General features: G+C 44.2%; 10 non-coding genes across 10 annotated transcripts; all 10 read left to right on the top strand.

Moving 5' to 3' along the window:
• The first annotated feature begins 2755 nt into the window (after positions 1-2755).
• trnal-cag (transfer RNA leucine (anticodon CAG)) lies at positions 2756-2838 on the top strand. The gene has a single exon. It is a non-coding gene; the product is annotated as a tRNA-Leu (tRNA).
• Positions 2839-3900: 1062 nt separating this feature from the next.
• trnal-cag (transfer RNA leucine (anticodon CAG)) lies at positions 3901-3983 on the top strand. The gene has a single exon. It is a non-coding gene; the product is annotated as a tRNA-Leu (tRNA).
• Positions 3984-9603: 5620 nt separating this feature from the next.
• On the top strand, positions 9604-9686 carry trnal-cag (transfer RNA leucine (anticodon CAG)). Its single transcript has one exon. It is a non-coding gene; the product is annotated as a tRNA-Leu (tRNA).
• A 2207-nt stretch (positions 9687-11893) lies between these two features.
• On the top strand, positions 11894-11976 carry trnal-cag (transfer RNA leucine (anticodon CAG)). The gene has a single exon. It is a non-coding gene; the product is annotated as a tRNA-Leu (tRNA).
• A 1063-nt stretch (positions 11977-13039) lies between these two features.
• Positions 13040-13122, top strand: trnal-cag (transfer RNA leucine (anticodon CAG)). Its single transcript has one exon. It is a non-coding gene; the product is annotated as a tRNA-Leu (tRNA).
• Positions 13123-14178: 1056 nt separating this feature from the next.
• On the top strand, positions 14179-14261 carry trnal-cag (transfer RNA leucine (anticodon CAG)). Its single transcript has one exon. It is a non-coding gene; the product is annotated as a tRNA-Leu (tRNA).
• Positions 14262-15324: 1063 nt separating this feature from the next.
• On the top strand, positions 15325-15407 carry trnal-cag (transfer RNA leucine (anticodon CAG)). Its single transcript has one exon. It is a non-coding gene; the product is annotated as a tRNA-Leu (tRNA).
• Positions 15408-16470: 1063 nt separating this feature from the next.
• Positions 16471-16553, top strand: trnal-cag (transfer RNA leucine (anticodon CAG)). The gene has a single exon. It is a non-coding gene; the product is annotated as a tRNA-Leu (tRNA).
• A 1063-nt stretch (positions 16554-17616) lies between these two features.
• On the top strand, positions 17617-17699 carry trnal-cag (transfer RNA leucine (anticodon CAG)). Its single transcript has one exon. It is a non-coding gene; the product is annotated as a tRNA-Leu (tRNA).
• A 1057-nt stretch (positions 17700-18756) lies between these two features.
• trnal-cag (transfer RNA leucine (anticodon CAG)) lies at positions 18757-18839 on the top strand. The gene has a single exon. It is a non-coding gene; the product is annotated as a tRNA-Leu (tRNA).
• Positions 18840-18863: the final 24 nt, after the last annotated feature.

Genomic DNA, 18863 nt, shown 5'->3' with positions numbered 1-18863 from the left:
CCCTATGGGCAAGTAAAGAGAATCAGATCAGACAATGGAACTGAATTTACATCTAAAGAGTTTCAGACATTGTTAAATAAAAACACGATAAGGCATGAGACATCAGCGCCGTATTCACCTCATCAGAATGGGACTGCCGAGAGACAATGGCGAACACTTTTTGAAATGGCACGGTGTATGTTGATCGAAAGTAACCTGCCAAAAAGATTATGGACTTATGCTGTTATGACTGCCGCAGTAATTCGTAATAGGTGTTACAACAGACGCACAAAGCAAACCCCTTATTACATGCTGACAGGAAAGAAGCCAGACATGTCGAGGATGGGGATTTTTGGATCAGTTTGCTATGGTTACGGGCACAACAAAAAAAAGTTAGATGCAAGATGTGACGAAGGAGTTTTTGTGGGTTACGATAAAAACAGTCCGTCATATCTAATCTACTACCCTAAAACAGGACGAGTCCTTAGACATAGGTTGGTCAAGTTCCTCACTAAAAGTGTAGTTGAGCACCAAACCCAGACCACTCAGGTTGATGACAATGGAGATGATGATTTGACTCCAGGGGACATCTTGAAGTACCCCGCTAGAAAGGACAAAACAGGGAATGACCAGAGATCAGATGAAAGTATGATCCTGGAACCTGAAAGTGACATTCAGGACAATGGCATAAATGATGCACAAAACTCAGACAAACAGAGTAATAGAACAGAGTCTGAACGATATCCCAAACGAAACAGGAGAAGGCCAGATTACCTGAAAGACTATGTCCAAACTGCAGAAGACGACCAAACATCACTGACTGTAGATTACTGTTACAGGGTGATGTACGACATACCAAAGACTTTTGAAGAAGCTATGCAGTCATCGAACTCTAAGTGTTGGTCAGATGCTATGGAAGATGAAATAAGATCCTTGAAAGACAATAATACGTTTACTTTAACCACGCTGCCAGAAGGTAAAAATGCAGTGGGGGGGAGATGGGTGTATGTGATAAAAGAGAACCCAAATCAGACTAAAACATTTAAAGCAAGATATGTTGCTAAAGGCTATAGCCAAGTTCAAGGCATTGATTACAAAGAAACCTTTTCGCCGACTGCAGATATGACGTCAGTGCGTACGCTGATGCAATTAGCAGTACAGCACAACTTTAAACTCCATCAAATGGACGTGAAGACTGCTTATTTGCACGCCCCAATCGATTGTGAGGTGTATATGCAGCAACCAGAAGGTTTTGAAGTAAAGTCAGACACAGGTGAAAAACTGGTCTGTAAACTAAACAAATCACTATATGGTTTGAAACAATCTGGCAGGAACTGGAATAAGATGTTACATGACCATTTATGTGAAAAAGGTTACAAACAAAATCCTGTAGACCATTGTGTATATTCCAGACAGACAGCGAGTGAGACAGTGATTCTTATCATCTGGGTTGATGATGTAATCATAGCTGCCAACAGTGAAGACGCTATCAGAAACGTGAAACAAATGTTGGATGAGAAATTTAAAATGAAGGATCTTGGTGAGCTCAAACATTTCTTGGGTATTGACTGTATACAAGAGAACCATGAGATAAGACTAAATCAGACACGGTACATCACAAAAATCCTGGAAAAGTTCAAAATGTCTGACTGTAAGCCACGTTCTACTCCTTGTGAACTCAAAAATGATTTTGGTGCACATGGTGAATCAGTTGATTCAGGAAAATATAGAGAATTAGTGGGCAGTTTGATTTACTTAATGACATGTACAAGACCAGATTTGAGTTGGATAGTGAGCAAACTGTCACAATCCCTGTCTGAGCCAAAAGAGCATCATTGGACAGCAGCAAAACATGTATTACGTTACCTTAAGGGGACACTAAACAAAGAGCTGTGCTATAAAAGGATAGAAGGAAACCTAAATCTTATAGCATACAGCGATGCAGATTGGGCCACAGACTTGAGTGACAGGAGAAGTACAACGGGTTATTGTTTTGTATTATCCAAAAATGGGCCAGTGATCTGCTGGAAAACCAGGAAGCAAGCTACAGTAGCTTTGTCAACGTGCGAGGCAGAGTACATGGCGATGGCCGCCACAGTACAAGAAAGCTTATACCTCTCACAGCTACTTAATGGCATGGACATTAAAAGGCAATATTCACCAGTTACCATTCTTGCAGACAATCAAGGTGCAATTGCATTGTCCAAAAATCCTATAAACAGTCAAAGATGTAAACACATCGATATCAAGTATCACTTTATTAGGTCTGCTATAACTGAGAAGGAAGTACAAGTTAAGTATTGTGCAACAGAAGACATGGTAGCAGACATCATGACTAAGTCTGTAAGTAAAGTGAAAATAGATAAATTTACGCATATTTTGTTTGGAACATAAAACGTTGATATGTGAATATCATGTAAATATGTATATCATGTGTAATGTATAGTGTTAAGAGCAAGTGGGGGTGTTGCCCTATCATATATGTATGTGCTCTTAACCTGAAAGGTATAAATACGGAAGTGTGTGTGCAATAAATGATGGCGCAGAGGAAGGTGTGTCCCTCTGATGTAAAACTCTAAACAACGTGTGTATGGTTTATTCCTCCGTGAGATATGCGAGTAACCCCGGTATTTCTGCCCTAAAAATGGAACCTCCAACATCAGCTGAATATGTGTTGGTAAAGAAGAGGTGTAATAGTCTGCCAATCTGATCAGTTGTAAAGGTGTCTTGATCTGCTAGCCTGTCATGTGGATTCTGTATCAACAAGTGCAAATGTGTCAGGATGGCCGAGCGGTCTAAGGCGCTGCGTTCAGGTCGCAGTCTCTCCTGGAGGCGTGGGTTCAAATCCCACTCCTGACATTCCTTGCTCATTAACTGTAAGACTGACATGATATGTCATGTCTTCTGTCAATAAAGGAGTTGCCACCAAATGGCAACTGCTTTGATAAGTTATGAACTTGAAATCTGATTTAGTTAGTGTCAGGGTGCTGTAGTGCAGGTCACCTACCAGGTTGGTGATGGGGATGCTTTAATCTACATGCCAAATATCCTTGTGCAAGATACTGACCTCAAGTACCTCTCTCATGCGTCTACCGGAGTCCGAATGTTTTGCAAAATCAATTGTTCCACACAGCCAAATTCACTGCAGATACAGACTGCTCCGTTACATCTATGTCCACTGTGAATGACCATCTTTGAACAGAGGTGGTGACATAGGGCACCAACTGTCTGACATCTATAATCCAGTGTTGAGATACCTTCCCAGAAGCCGTAACGCCCACTCACATCTTGGGCCATTTGACCTCAGGAAATCACATGATAGGTTGGGGCTAGGTTTCACAATGAGCTCACCCGAATCCTTGGTTGCTTGTGACCTACACCCGTTTTCACACTTTGGCTCGTGTCATTAGGGAGAGGATCATTAGAGGGTCCATAGTCCCTCTTGGGCAGACACTCCCACAGGCCTTAAATCTGGGACACTCCACCATTTGACCCTAGAACTGAAGAAATTTCTCGGATGAGAGGTGAAACGTCTTCAAGCAACTTAAAGAAGTTTAAAGAAGTTTCCAAGCTCCTTAGACTACAATGACCTGGATGACAGAACCTTCACAGACATCCATTACAAGTTCCTTCACCAACTGGATCTCAGCCTGCAAAAATACATAGCTCTAAACCTCAAATCTCACAAATGTGCTTTAGATGTGAAGTAGAAGTCAGTTCCTTTCTGTACTGCAACTTGGTCACGTTCATTTATCAGATAGTTGAAGAAAAGTCTCACCACTCATCAAAGTGACTTCTTGAATCTCAGCTGAATATGTGTTGGTAAAGAAGAGGTGTAATAGTCTGCCAATCTGATCAGTTGTAAAGGTGTCTTGATCTGCTAGCCTGTCATGTGGATTCTGTATCAACAAGTGCAAATGTGTCAGGATGGCCGAGCGGTCTAAGGCGCTGCGTTCAGGTCGCAGTCTCTCCTGGAGGCGTGGGTTCAAATCCCACTCCTGACATTCCTTGCTCATTAACCGTAAGACTGACATGATATGTCATGTCTTCTGTCAATAAAGGAGTTGCCACCAAATGGCAACTGCTTTGATAAGTTATGAACTTGAAATCTGATTTAGTTAGTGTCAGGGTTTCTGTAGTGCAGGTCACCTACCAGGTTGGTGATGGGATGCTTTAATCTACATGCCAAATATCCTTGTGCAAGATACTGACCTCAAGTACCTCTCTCATGCGTCTACCGGAGTCCGAATGTTTTGCAAAATCAATTGTTCCACACAGCCAAATTCACTGCAGATACAGACTGCTCCGTTACATCTATGTCCACTGTGAATGACCATCTTTGAACAGAGGTGGTGGCATAGGGAACCAACTGTGTGACATCTATAATCCAGTGTTGAGATACCTTCCCAGAAGCCTTAACGCCCACTCACATCTTGGGCCATTTGACCTCAGGAAATCACATGATAGGTTGGGGCTAGGTTTCACAATGAGCTCACCCGAATCCTTGGTTGCTTGTGACCTACACCCGTTTTCACACTTTGGCTCGTGTCATTAGGGAGAGGATCATTAGAGGGTCCATAGTCTCTCTTGGGCAGACACTCCCACAGGCCTTACCGTGTGTTCACACCGAACGCGATGGGCGCGTGAAAAAACGCCAAAACGCCCCTAACTTGACGCCTGCACATTCGCGACCTCTACGCGTGTCCAAGAAAAATCGCTCGCGCCCCAAAATATCATATTTTCACGCGCGTGAACCGGAAATGTGGGAGGGATGTGGGAGGGATGTGGGAGGAAGTTGTGCTAGACCGGTATCTTTGAAAGATGGCAGCTGTCGAGCTAGCGCTTGAAGAGAGAGTCTCCCTTCTTTATTTACTGTGGAGAGCAGAGCAGCGGCGTAAGAGACGTCCTCGCCGTACCTGGGTCCATCAGGTCCTCGAGACGCGTGATCAGTTTGGTGAGTTTCACCATTTGCTACAGGAGCTGCGCCTGGATGACGGCAGATTCCAGCGATATCATCGCCTGTCACTCGGCCAGTTTGAGGACCTGCTTTCCCGCGTCGGTCCCAGAATTGCCCGCCTAGACACCAATTACAGGCGCTCAATTCCACCAGCAGAGCGCCTGTCCATCTGCCTGAGGTTAGTAAAAGTGTTTAATACGGTAGTCCTGTAATGATACCTGCGCTAATATATGCTAAACCATCCATTTATACACTGCTAACATGGATGTGCTATGCTAAGAGTGAATGCTCTCGGTGTTTACCGATAGCAAACTGGTACGACACGACTTCACAATATTTGTAGTGATACACTGACGGTCTCATCAGGTCCCGATTTAATTCGATTTATGCTGTTATCAGTGTTTGAATGATAGCATGGCTGTGGTGTCATAGGTATGCTCTCGGTGTTTGCTGATATCAAACTTGTACTAGGACCAATGTGGGTTAACCTTTGTAGTGATACTCACTCCTTTTCACATCTAGACCTGGTTTAATTCTGGGATAGTTGAATATTTGTTTAAAATCACGGCAGATTGTTCCAGATTATACCAAATATATATCATGTAATTATCCTTATATTTACAAAATTTTCTATGCAAGATTCATGTTTTGTAATTTCTATAATGTATTTTGTAACTGAAGTACACATAATACTCATTTTGAACACTGTTGTCCAGGTTCCTTGCCACCGGGGACTCCTTCAGGACCATCGCGTTCAGTTTTCGAGTCGGTGTGTCCACGGTGAGCCAGATCATCCCCCAGGTAGCGACGGCCATCTGGGACTGTCTAGTGGACGATTTCATGGCTGTGCCTTCAACTCAAGACTGGCGGTCCATTGCAGAGGGATTCCAGGAGCGCTGGAACTTCCCTCTCTGCTGTGGAGCTCTGGATGGGAAGCACGTCCAGACGAAGGCACCCCCCAACTCAGGATCCATGTTCCACAACTACAAGGGAACTTTTTCCATTGTTCTCCTTGCGGTTGTGGATGCAGAGCATCGCTTCCGCGTCATTGATGTTGGGGGGTACGGGAGGACCAGCGACGGTGGTATCCTGGCCAACTCCACCTTTGGTCAGGCTCTTCGGGCTGGGACTCTCCATCTGCCTCCAGACCAGCCTCTACCTGGTGGAGAACACCGTGGAGCCCAGCCCCACGTCTTTGTGGCTGATGAAGCGTTCCCGCTGCGGCGTGAGCTCATGAGACCTTTCCCTGGACGCCTCCTCCCTTTACAGAAGAGGGTCTTTAATTATCGCCTTTCCAGGGCCAGGATGATAGTGGAGGGTGCCTTCGGTATCCTCTCCTCACAGTGGAGGTTGTATCGGCGCGCCATGGAGCTCCGTCCTGAAATTGCCGAGAAGTGTGTGAAGGCAACGTGTGTTCTCCACAACTTTCTGCGCTGTGTGGACGAGAGAGGGGCACCTGCTGTGGGAGGTGTGGCGCCTGCTGTGGTGGAGCCGTTGCAAGGCCTGGGTCGTGTGGCAGCAAACAACTCCTCCAGAGAGGCTGTCCTGGTGAGGGAGAAGTTCATGGCTCACTTCTCGGCAGAGGGAGCTGTGTCTTGGCAACCAAAGGAGTAGCCTGTTTGAAGTCTGAACGACTTCCCCACAACGGCTCTTTTAAGAGCCACCCACAAACCTCTAAAGAGTGTTCCTGTCTTTTTAACATTTTCTTAATGAATGGAGCTCTACTCCAAAATAAACTAACCTCTTTTTACTCTGCAACTTGTCTTCACTATGTTCCTATATACAGTGTGGTGCAAAAGTTTGGGCAACCTTATTATTAGTGTCTGTGAAGGTTCACAGTCATTATTTTCCTGTATGAATCGCTGTTACAGTAAAAAATGTTACTTACATATATCATATAGGAGACACACACATTGATATACACTACATATTTATGTTATTCCTCTTTTTTTGTGTTGCCAATTTATGCACCTGCTTCATTTAGTTTAAAGTTATTGCACTTTCTGTAAATCCAGTGAACTGCATTTCACTTCTCAAATATCACTGTGTGTCTCCTATATGATGTATTTAACTGACAATTTTTATTGTGACAACCAACGATTTGTACAGGAAAATAATTACTTTTCACAATGTTGCCCAAACTTATGCATCCCACTGTATTAGTATGTTTTGTTATTGGTGTAATATGAAATAAATTCTACTTTTGTCAAGTCCGGTGCCAATATTTGCTGTGTAGTAGAACAAAGACATTTGTCAGTATAAATGTTTATTTGATAAAATATATAAATTCAGTAACAAAAGGATAAATATATGACATCAACTATTTACAGACAGACAGGAATAAAATATACAAATTCAGTAACAAAAGGACATAAATAACATAAATATATGAGATCTAACTATTTACAGAGAGACAGGGATAAAAAGGACCCAGCTTGGAGTGGAAGAGCCTCAGGGAGAAGGAGGAGAAACATAAGAACATTGTTTCTGCCCTGGAGAGCTGCTGCCTCATCAGTAAACTACTGATCATTAGGGTCCAATGTTTCCAAATTTAGCACAGCTGTGCTGTTTTCAAAAACTGATTTATAAATTTGGAATTTCACGAATTCTCGTGTCTGAGGCGGCATAATAGGTAGCATCGTATAATTCTGGATGATTTGCCACAGCACTGATTAGTTTCTCCTCCATTTTGAATGCAGAATGAATGGCTTTGGCTGGATCTGCCCCTTTGAACTAGGTAACAGCCACGTCACCAGGCTCCTGATTGGTTGTCGCGGCGCGATTTTACGCTGGAGTTCAGATTTTTCCAACTCGAGCGGGGGAGGCGAAACGCGCGTATGCACAAAATGCAACACATAAACTCACGCGCGTGGATTTTTTCGCGAGTCAAACGCCTGAAACGCCCTACACTCACGCGCGTTTCTGGCGTTTTTGCGTTTTCGCAACGCCAAAACGCTTCCGAATTTTCGCGGGGGCCGCAATCGCGGGTCAGCGCGCCTTTCCATTGACTTTACATGTAAACCTGACGCTCCGCCTGCCTCTATCGCGTTCGGTGTGAACACACCGTTAAATCTGAGACACTCCACCATTTGACCCTAGAACTGAAGAAATTTCTCGGATGAGAGGTGAAACGTCTTCAAGCAACTTAAAGAAGTTTAAAGAAGTTTCCAAGCTCCTTAGACTACAATGACCTGGATGACAGAACCTTCACAGACATCCATTACAAGTTCCTTCACCAACTGGATCTCAGCCTGCAAAAATACATAGCTCTAAACCTCAAATCTCACAAATGTGCTTTAGATGTGAAGTAGAAGTCAGTTCCTTTCTGTACTGCAACTTGGTCACGTTCATTTATCAGATAGTTGAAGAAAAGTCTCACCACTCATCAAAGTGACTTCTTGAATCTCAGCTGAATATGTGTTGGTAAAGAAGAGGTGTAATAGTCTGCCAATCTGATCAGTTGTAAAGGTGTATTGATCTGCTAGCCTGTCATGTGGATTCTGTATCAACAAGTGCAAATGTGTCAGGATGGCCGAGCAGTCTAAGGCGCTGCGTTCAGGTCGCAGTCTCTCCTGGAGGCGTGGGTTCAAATAACACTCCTGACATTCTTTGCTCATTAACCGTAAGATTGACATGATATGTCATGTCTTCTGTCAATAAAGGAGTTGCCACCAAATGGCAACTGCTTTGATAAGTTATGAACTTGAAATCTGATTTAGTTAGTGTCGGGGGTGCTGTAGTGCAGGTCACCTACCAGGTTGGTGATGGGATGCTTTAATCTACATGCCAAATATCCTTGTGCAAGATACTGACCTCAAGTACCTCTCTCATGCATCTACCGGAGTCCGAATGTTTTGCAAAATCAATTGTTCCACACAGCCAAATTCACTGCAGATACAGACTGCTCCGTTACATCTATGTCCACTGTGAATGACCATCTTTGAACAGAGGTGGTGACATAGGGCACCAACTGTCTGACATCTATAATCCAGTGTTGAGATACCTTCCCAGAAGCCGTAACGCCCACTCACATCTTGGGCCATTTGACCTCAGGAAATCACATGATAGGTTGGGGCTAGGTTTCACAATGAGCTCACCCGAATCCTTGGTTGCTTGTGACCTACACCCGTTTTCACACTTTGGCTCGTGTCATTAGGGAGAGGATCATTAGAGGGTCCATAGTCCCTCTTGGGCAGACACTCCCACAGGCCTTAAATCTGGGACACTCCACCATTTGACCCTAGAACTGAAGAAATTTCTCGGATGAGAGGTGAAACGTCTTCAAGCAACTTAAAGAAGTTTAAAGAAGTTTCCAAGCTCCTTAGACTACAATGACCTGGATGACAGAACCTTCACAGACATCCATTACAAGTTCCTTCACCAACTGGATCTCAGCCTGCAAAAATACATAGCTCTAAACCTCAAATCTCACAAATGTGCTTTAGATGTGAAGTAGAAGTCAGTTCCTTTCTGTACTGCAACTTGGTCACGTTCATTTATCAGATAGTTGAAGAAAAGTCTCACCACTCATCAAAGTGACTTCTTGAATCTCAGCTGAATATGTGTTGGTAAAGAAGAGGTGTAATAGTCTGCCAATCTGATCAGTTGTAAAGGTGTCTTGATCTGCTAGCCTGTCATGTGGATTCTGTATCAACAAGTGCAAATGTGTCAGGATGGCCGAGCGGTCTAAGGCGCTGCGTTCAGGTCGCAGTCTCTCCTGGAGGCGTGGGTTCAAATCCCACTCCTGACATTCCTTGCTCATTAACCGTAAGACTGACATGATATGTCATGTCTTCTGTCAATAAAGGAGTTGCCACCAAATGGCAACTGCTTTGATAAGTTATGAACTTGAAATCTGATTTAGTTAGTGTCAGGGTTTCTGTAGTGCAGGTCACCTACCAGGTTGGTGATGGGATGCTTTAATCTACATGCCAAATATCCTTGTGCAAGATACTGACCTCAAGTACCTCTCTCATGCGTCTACCGGAGTCCGAATGTTTTGCAAAATCAATTGTTCCACACAGCCAAATTCACTGCAGATACAGACTGCTCCGTTACATCTATGTCCACTGTGAATGACCATCTTTGAACAGAGGTGGTGGCATAGGGCACCAACTGTGTGACATCTATAATCCAGTGTTGAGATACCTTCCCAGAAGCCTTAACGCCCACTCACATCTTGGGCCATTTGACCTCAGGAAATCACATGATAGGTTGGGGCTAGGTTTCACAATGAGCTCACCCGAATCCTTGGTTGCTTGTGACCTACACCCGTTTTCACACTTTGGCTCGTGTCATTAGGGAGAGGATCATTAGAGGGTCCATAGTCTCTCTTGGGCAGACACTCCCACAGGCCTTAAATCTGAGACACTCCACCATTTGACCCTAGAACTGAAGAAATTTCTCGGATGAGAGGTGAAACGTCTTCAAGCAACTTAAAGAAGTTTAAAGAAGTTTCCAAGCTCCTTAGACTACAATGACCTGGATGACAGAACCTTCACAGACATCCATTACAAGTTCCTTCACCAACTGGATCTCAGCCTGCAAAAATACATAGCTCTAAACCTCAAATCTCACAAATGTGCTTTAGATGTGAAGTAGAAGTCAGTTCCTTTCTGTACTGCAACTTGGTCACGTTCATTTATCAGATAGTTGAAGAAAAGTCTCACCACTCATCAAAGTGACTTCTTGAATCTCAGCTGAATATGTGTTGGTAAAGAAGAGGTGTAATAGTCTGCCAATCTGATCAGTTGTAAAGGTGTATTGATCTGCTAGCCTGTCATGTGGATTCTGTATCAACAAGTGCAAATGTGTCAGGATGGCCGAGCAGTCTAAGGCGCTGCGTTCAGGTCGCAGTCTCTCCTGGAGGCGTGGGTTCAAATAACACTCCTGACATTCTTTGCTCATTAACCGTAAGATTGACATGATATGTCATGTCTTCTGTCAATAAAGGAGTTGCCACCAAATGGCAACTGCTTTGATAAGTTATGAACTTGAAATCTGATTTAGTTAGTGTCGGGGGTGCTGTAGTGCAGGTCACCTACCAGGTTGGTGATGGGATGCTTTAATCTACATGCCAAATATCCTTGTGCAAGATACTGACCTCAAGTACCTCTCTCATGCATCTACCGGAGTCCGAATGTTTTGCAAAATCAATTGTTCCACACAGCCAAATTCACTGCAGATACAGACTGCTCCGTTACATCTATGTCCACTGTGAATGACCATCTTTGAACAGAGGTGGTGACATAGGGCACCAACTGTCTGACATCTATAATCCAGTGTTGAGATACCTTCCCAGAAGCCTTAACGCCCACTCACATCTTGGGCCATTTGACCTCAGGAAATCACATGATAGGTTGGGGCTAGGTTTCACAATGAGCTCACCCGAATCCTTGGTTGCTTGTGACCTACACCCGTTTTCACACTTTGGCTCGTGTCATTAGGGAGAGGATCATTAGAGGGTCCATAGTCTCTCTTGGGCAGACACTCCCACAGGCCTTAAATCTGAGACACTCCACCATTTGACCCTAGAACTGAAGAAATTTCTCGGATGAGAGGTGAAACGTCTTCAAGCAACTTAAAGAAGTTTAAAGAAGTTTCCAAGCTCCTTAGACTACAATGACCTGGATGACAGAACCTTCACAGACATCCATTACAAGTTCCTTCACCAACTGGATCTCAGCCTGCAAAAATACATAGCTCTAAACCTCAAATCTCACAAATGTGCTTTAGATGTGAAGTAGAAGTCAGTTCCTTTCTGTACTGCAACTTGGTCACGTTCATTTATCAGATAGTTGAAGAAAAGTCTCACCACTCATCAAAGTGACTTCTTGAATCTCAGCTGAATATGTGTTGGTAAAGAAGAGGTGTAATAGTCTGCCAATCTGATCAGTTGTAAAGGTGTCTTGATCTGCTAGCCTGTCATGTGGATTCTGTATCAACAAGTGCAAATGTGTCAGGATGGCCGAGCGGTCTAAGGCGCTGCGTTCAGGTCGCAGTCTCTCCTGGAGGCGTGGGTTCAAATCCCACTCCTGACATTCCTTGCTCATTAACCGTAAGACTGACATGATATGTCATGTCTTCTGTCAATAAAGGAGTTGCCACCAAATGGCAACTGCTTTGATAAGTTATGAACTTGAAATCTGATTTAGTTAGTGTCAGGGTTTCTGTAGTGCAGGTCACCTACCAGGTTGGTGATGGGGATGCTTTAATCTACATGCCAAATATCCTTGTGCAAGATACTGACCTCAAGTACCTCTCTCATGCGTCTACCGGAGTCCGAATGTTTTGCAAAATCAATTGTTCCACACAGCCAAATTCACTGCAGATACAGACTGCTCCGTTACATCTATGTCCACTGTGAATGACCATCTTTGAACAGAGGTGGTGGCATAGGGCACCAACTGTCTGACATCTATAATCCAGTGTTGAGATACCTTCCCAGAAGCCGTAACGCCCACTCACATCTTGGGCCATTTGACCTCAGGAAATCACATGATAGGTTGGGGCTAGGTTTCACAATGAGCTCACCCGAATCCTTGGTTGCTTGTGACCTACACCCGTTTTCACACTTTGGCTCGTGTCATTAGGGAGAGGATCATTAGAGGGTCCATAGTCTCTCTTGGGCAGACACTCCCACAGGCCTTAAATCTGAGACACTCCACCATTTGACCCTAGAACTGAAGAAATTTCTCGGATGAGAGGTGAAACGTCTTCAAGCAACTTAAAGAAGTTTAAAGAAGTTTCCAAGCTCCTTAGACTACAATGACCTGGATGACAGAACCTTCACAGACATCCATTACAAGTTCCTTCACCAACTGGATCTCAGCCTGCAAAAATACATAGCTCTAAACCTCAAATCTCACAAATGTGCTTTAGATGTGAAGTAGAAGTCAGTTCCTTTCTGTACTGCAACTTGGTCACGTTCATTTATCAGATAGTTGAAGAAAAGTCTCACCACTCATCAAAGTGACTTCTTGAATCTCAGCTGAATATGTGTTGGTAAAGAAGAGGTGTAATAGTCTGCCAATCTGATCAGTTGTAAAGGTGTCTTGATCTGCTAGCCTGTCATGTGGATTCTGTATCAACAAGTGCAAATGTGTCAGGATGGCCGAGCGGTCTAAGGCGCTGCGTTCAGGTCGCAGTCTCTCCTGGAGGCGTGGGTTCAAATCCCACTCCTGACATTCCTTGCTCATTAACCGTAAGACTGACATGTGATGTCTTCTGTCAATAAAGGAGTTGCCATCAAATGGCAACTGCTTTGATAAGTTATGAACTTGAAATCTGATTTAGTTAGTGTCAGGGTGCTGTAGTGCAGGTCACCTACCAGGTTGGTGATGGGATGCTTTAATCTACATGCCAAATATCCTTGTGCAAGATACTGACCTCAAGTACCTCTCTCATGCATCTACCGGAGTCCGAATGTTTTGCAAAATCAATTGTTCCACACAGCCAAATTCACTGCAGATACAGACTGCTCCGTTACATCTATGTCCACTGTGAATGACCATCTTTGAACAGAGGTGGTGGCATAGGGCACCAACTGTGTGACATCTATAATCCAGTGTTGAGATACCTTCCCAGAAGCCTTAACGCCCACTCACATCTTGGGCCATTTGACCTCAGGAAATCACATGATAGGTTGGGGCTAGGTTTCACAATGAGCTCACCCGAATCCTTGGTTGCTTGTGACCTACACCCGTTTTCACACTTTGGCTCGTGTCATTAGGGAGAGGATCATTAGAGGGTCCATAGTCTCTCTTGGGCAGACACTCCCACAGGCCTTAAATCTGAGACACTCCACCATTTGACCCTAGAACTGAAGAAATTTCTCGGATGAGAGGTGAAACGTCTTCAAGCAACTTAAAGAAGTTTAAAGAAGTTTCCAAGCTCCTTAGACTACAATGACCTGGATGACAGAACCTTCACAGACATCCATTACAAGTTCCTTCACCAACTGGATCTCAGCCTGCAAAAATACATAGCTCTAAACCTCAAATCTCACAAATGTGCTTTAGATGTGAAGTAGAAGTCAGTTCCTTTCTGTACTGCAACTTGGTCACGTTCATTTATCAGATAGTTGAAGAAAAGTCTCACCACTCATCAAAGTGACTTCTTGAATCTCAGCTGAATATGTGTTGGTAAAGAAGAGGTGTAATAGTCTGCCAATCTGATCAGTTGTAAAGGTGTCTTGATCTGCTAGCCTGTCATGTGGATTCTGTATCAACAAGTGCAAATGTGTCAGGATGGCCGAGCGGTCTAAGGCGCTGCGTTCAGGTCGCAGTCTCTCCTGGAGGCGTGGGTTCAAATCCCACTCCTGACATTCCTTGCTCATTAACCGTAAGACTGACATGATATGTCATGTCTTCTGTCAATAAAGGAGTTGCCACCAAATGGCAACTGCTTTGATAAGTTATGAACTTGAAATCTGATTTAGTTAGTGTCAGGGTTTCTGTAGTGCAGGTCACCTACCAGGTTGGTGATGGGGATGCTTTAATCTACATGCCAAATATCCTTGTGCAAGATACTGACCTCAAGTACCTCTCTCATGCGTCTACCGGAGTCCGAATGTTTTGCAAAATCAATTGTTCCACACAGCCAAATTCACTGCAGATACAGACTGCTCCGTTACATCTATGTCCACTGTGAATGACCATCTTTGAACAGAGGTGGTGACATAGGGCACCAACTGTCTGACATCTATAATCCAGTGTTGAGATACCTTCCCAGAAGCCGTAACGCCCACTCACATCTTGGGCCATTTGACCTCAGGAAATCACATGATAGGTTGGGGCTAGGTTTCACAATGAGCTCACCCGAATCCTTGGTTGCTTGTGACCTACACCCGTTTTCACACTTTGGCTCGTGTCATTAGGGAGAGGATCATTAGAGGGTCCATAGTCCCTCTTGGGCAGACACTCCCACAGGCCTTAAATCTGGGACACTCCACCATTTGACCCTAGAACTGAAGAAATTTCTCGGATGAGAGGTGAAACGTCTTCAAGCAACTTAAAGAAGTTTAAAGAAGTTTCAAAGCTCCTTAGACTACAATGACCTGGATGACAGAACCTTCACAGACATCCATTACAAGTTCCTTCACCAACTGGATCTCAGCCTGCAAAAATACATAGCTCTAAACCTCAAATCTCACAAATGTGCTTTAGATGTGAAGTAGAAGTCAGTTCCTTTCTGTACTGCAACTTGGTCACGTTCATTTATCAGATAGTTGAAGAAAAGTCTCACCACTCATCAAAGTGACTTCTTGAATCTCAGCTGAATATGTGTTGGTAAAGAAGAGGTGTAATAGTCTGCCAATCTGATCAGTTGTAAAGGTGTCTTGATCTGCTAGCCTGTCATGTGGATTCTGTATCAACAAGTGCAAATGTGTCAGGATGGCCGAGCGGTCTAAGGCGCTGCGTTCAGGTCGCAGTCTCTCCTGGAGGCGTGGGTTCAAATCCCACTCCTGACATTCCTTGCTCATTAACCGTAAGACTGACATGATATGTCATGTCTTCTGTCAATAAAGGAGTTGCCACCAAATGGCAACTGCTTTGATAAGTTATGAACTTGAAATCTGATTTAGTTAGTGTCAGGGTTTCTGTAGTGCAGGTCACCTACCAGGTTGGTGATGGGGATGCTTTAATCTACATGCCAAATATCCTTGTGCAAGATACTGACCTCAAGTACCTCTCTCATGCGTCTACCGGAGTCCGAATGTTTTGCAAAATCAATTGTTCCACACAGCCAAATTCACTGCAGATACAGACTGCTCCGTTACATCTATGTCCACTGTGAATGACCATCTTTGAACAGAGGTGGTGGCATAGGGCACCAACTGTCTGACATCTATAATCCAGTGTTGAGATACCTTCCCAGAAGCCTTAACGCCCACTCACATCTTGGGCCATTTGACCTCAGGAAATCACATGATAGGTTGGGGCTAGGTTTCACAATGAGCTCACCCGAATCCTTGGTTGCTTGTGACCTACACCCGTTTTCACACTTTGGCTCGTGTCATTAGGGAGAGGATCATTAGAGGGTCCATAGTCTCTCTTGGGCAGACACTCCCACAGGCCTTAAATCTGAGACACTCCACCATTTGACCCTAGAACTGAAGAAATTTCTCGGATGAGAGGTGAAACGTCTTCAAGCAACTTAAAGAAGTTTAAAGAAGTTTCCAAGCTCCTTAGACTACAATGACCTGGATGACAGAACCTTCACAGACATCCATTACAAGTTCCTTCACCAACTGGATCTCAGCCTGCAAAAATACATAGCTCTAAACCTCAAATCTCACAAATGTGCTTTAGATGTGAAGTAGAAGTCAGTTCCTTTCTGTACTGCAACTTGGTCACGTTCATTTATCAGATAGTTGAAGAAAAGTCTCACCACTCATCAAAGTGACTTCTTGAATCTCAGCTGAATATGTGTTGGTAAAGAAGAGGTGTAATAGTCTGCCAATCTGATCAGTTGTAAAGGTGTCTTGATCTGCTAGCCTGTCATGTGGATTCTGTATCAACAAGTGCAAATGTGTCAGGATGGCCGAGCGGTCTAAGGCGCTGCGTTCAGGTCGCAGTCTCTCCTGGAGGCGTGGGTTCAAATCCCACTCCTGACATTCCTTGCTCATTAACCGTAAGACTGACATGATATGTCATGTCTTCTGTCAATAAAGGAGTTGCCACCAAATGGCAACTGCTTTGATAAGTTATGAACTTGAAATCTGATTTAGTTAGTGTCAGGGTTTCTGTAGTGCAGGTCACCTACCAGGTTGGTGATGGGGATGCTTTAATCTACATGCCAAATATCCTTGTGCAAGATACTGACCTCAAGTACCTCTCTCATGCATCTACCGGAGTCCGAATGTTTTGCAAAATCAATTGTTCCACACAGCCAAATTCACTGCAGATACAGACTGCTCCGTTACATCTATGTCCACTGTGAATGACCATCTTTGAACAGAGGTGGTGACATAGGGCACCAACTGTCTGACATCTATAATCCAGTGTTGAGATACCTTCCCAGAAGCCGTAACGCCCACTCACATCTTGGGCCATTTGACCTCAGGAAATCACATGATAGGTTGGGGCTAGGTTTCACAATGAGCTCACCCGAATCCTTGGTTGCTTGTGACCTACACCCGTTTTCACACTTTGGCTCGTGTCATTAGGGAGAGGATCATTAGAGGGTCCATAGTCCCTCTTGGGCAGACACTCCCACAGGCCTTAAATCTGGGACACTCCACCATTTGACCCTAGAACTGAAGAAATTTCTCGGATGAGAGGTGAAACGTCTTCAAGCAACTTAAAGAAGTTTAAAGAAGTTTCCAAGCTCCTTAGACTACAATGACCTGGATGACAGAACCTTCACAGACATCCATTACAAGTTCCTTCACCAACTGGATCTCAGCCTGCAAAAATACATAGCTCTAAACCTCAAATCTCACAAATGTGCTTTAGATGTGAAGTAGAAGTCAGTTCCTTTCTGTACTGCAACTTGGTCACGTTCATTTATCAGATAGTTGAAGAAAAGTCTCACCACTCATCAAAGTGACTTCTTGAATCTCAGCTGAATATGTGTTGGTAAAGAAGAGGTGTAATAGTCTGCCAATCTGATCAGTTGTAAAGGTGTCTTGATCTGCTAGCCTGTCATGTGGATTCTGTATCAACAAGTGCAAATGTGTCAGGATGGCCGAGCGGTCTAAGGCGCTGCGTTCAGGTCGCAGTCTCTCCTGGAGGCGTGGGTTCAAATCCCACTCCTGACATTCCTTGCTCATTAACCGTAAGACTGACATGTGATGTCTTCTGTCAATAAAGGAGTTGCCATCAAATGGCAACTGCTTTGATAAGTTATGAACTTGAAATCTGATTTAGTTAGTGTCAGGGTGCTGTAGTGCAGGTCACCTACCAGGTTGGTGATGGGGATGCTTTAATCTACATGCCAAATATCCTTGTGCAAGATACTGACCCCAAGTACCTCTCTCATGCGTCTACCAGAGTCCGAATGTTTTGCAAAATCAATTGTTCCACACAGCCAAATTCACTGCAGATACAGACTGCTCCGTTACATCTATGTCCACTGTGAATGACCATCTTTGAACAGAGGTGGTGACATAGGGCACCAACTGTCTGACATCTATAATCCAGTGTTGAGATACCTTCCCAGAAGCCTTAACGCCCACTCACATCCTGGGCCATTTGACCTCAGGAAATCACATGATAGGTTGGGGCTAGGTTTCACAATGAGCTCACCCGAATCCTTGGTTGCTTGTGACCTACACCCGTTTTCACACTTTGGCTCGTGTCATTAGGGAGAGGATCATTAGAGGGTCCATAGTCCCTCTTGGGCAGACACTCCCACAGGCCTTAAATCTGGGACACTCCACCATTTGACCCTAGAACTGAAGAAATTTCTCGGATGAGAGGTGAAACGTCTTCAAGCAACTTAAAGAAGTTTAAAGAAGTTTCAAAGCTCCTTAGACTACAATGACCTGGATGACAGAACCTTCACAGACATCCATTACAAGTTCCTTCACCAACTGGATCTCAGCCTGCAAAAATACATAGCTCTAAACCTCAAATCTCACAAATGTGCTTTAGATGTGAAGTAGAAGTCAGTTCCTTTCTGTACTGCAACTTGGTCACGTTCATTTATCAGATAGTTGAAGAAAAGTCTCACCACTCATCAAAGTGACTTCTTGAATCTCAGCTGAATATGTGTTGGTAAAGAAGAGGTGTAATAGTCTGCCAATCTGATCAGTTGTAAAGGTGTCTTGATCTGCTAGCCTGTCATGTGGATTCTGTATCAACAAGTGCAAATGTGTCAGGATGGCCGAGCGGTCTAAGGCGCTGCGTTCAGGTCGCAGTCTCTCCTGGAGGCGTGGGTTCAAATCCCACTCCTGACATTCCTTGCTCATTAACCGTAAGAC

The sequence above is a fragment of the Astatotilapia calliptera genome, chromosome 8 (assembly GCF_964374335.1).
Source record: "Astatotilapia calliptera chromosome 8, fAstCal68.1, whole genome shotgun sequence".
Lineage (NCBI taxonomy): Eukaryota > Metazoa > Chordata > Actinopteri > Cichliformes > Cichlidae > Astatotilapia > Astatotilapia calliptera.
Note: the sequence above shows the minus strand (reverse complement) of the source record. Positions and strands in the feature narration are given on the sequence as shown.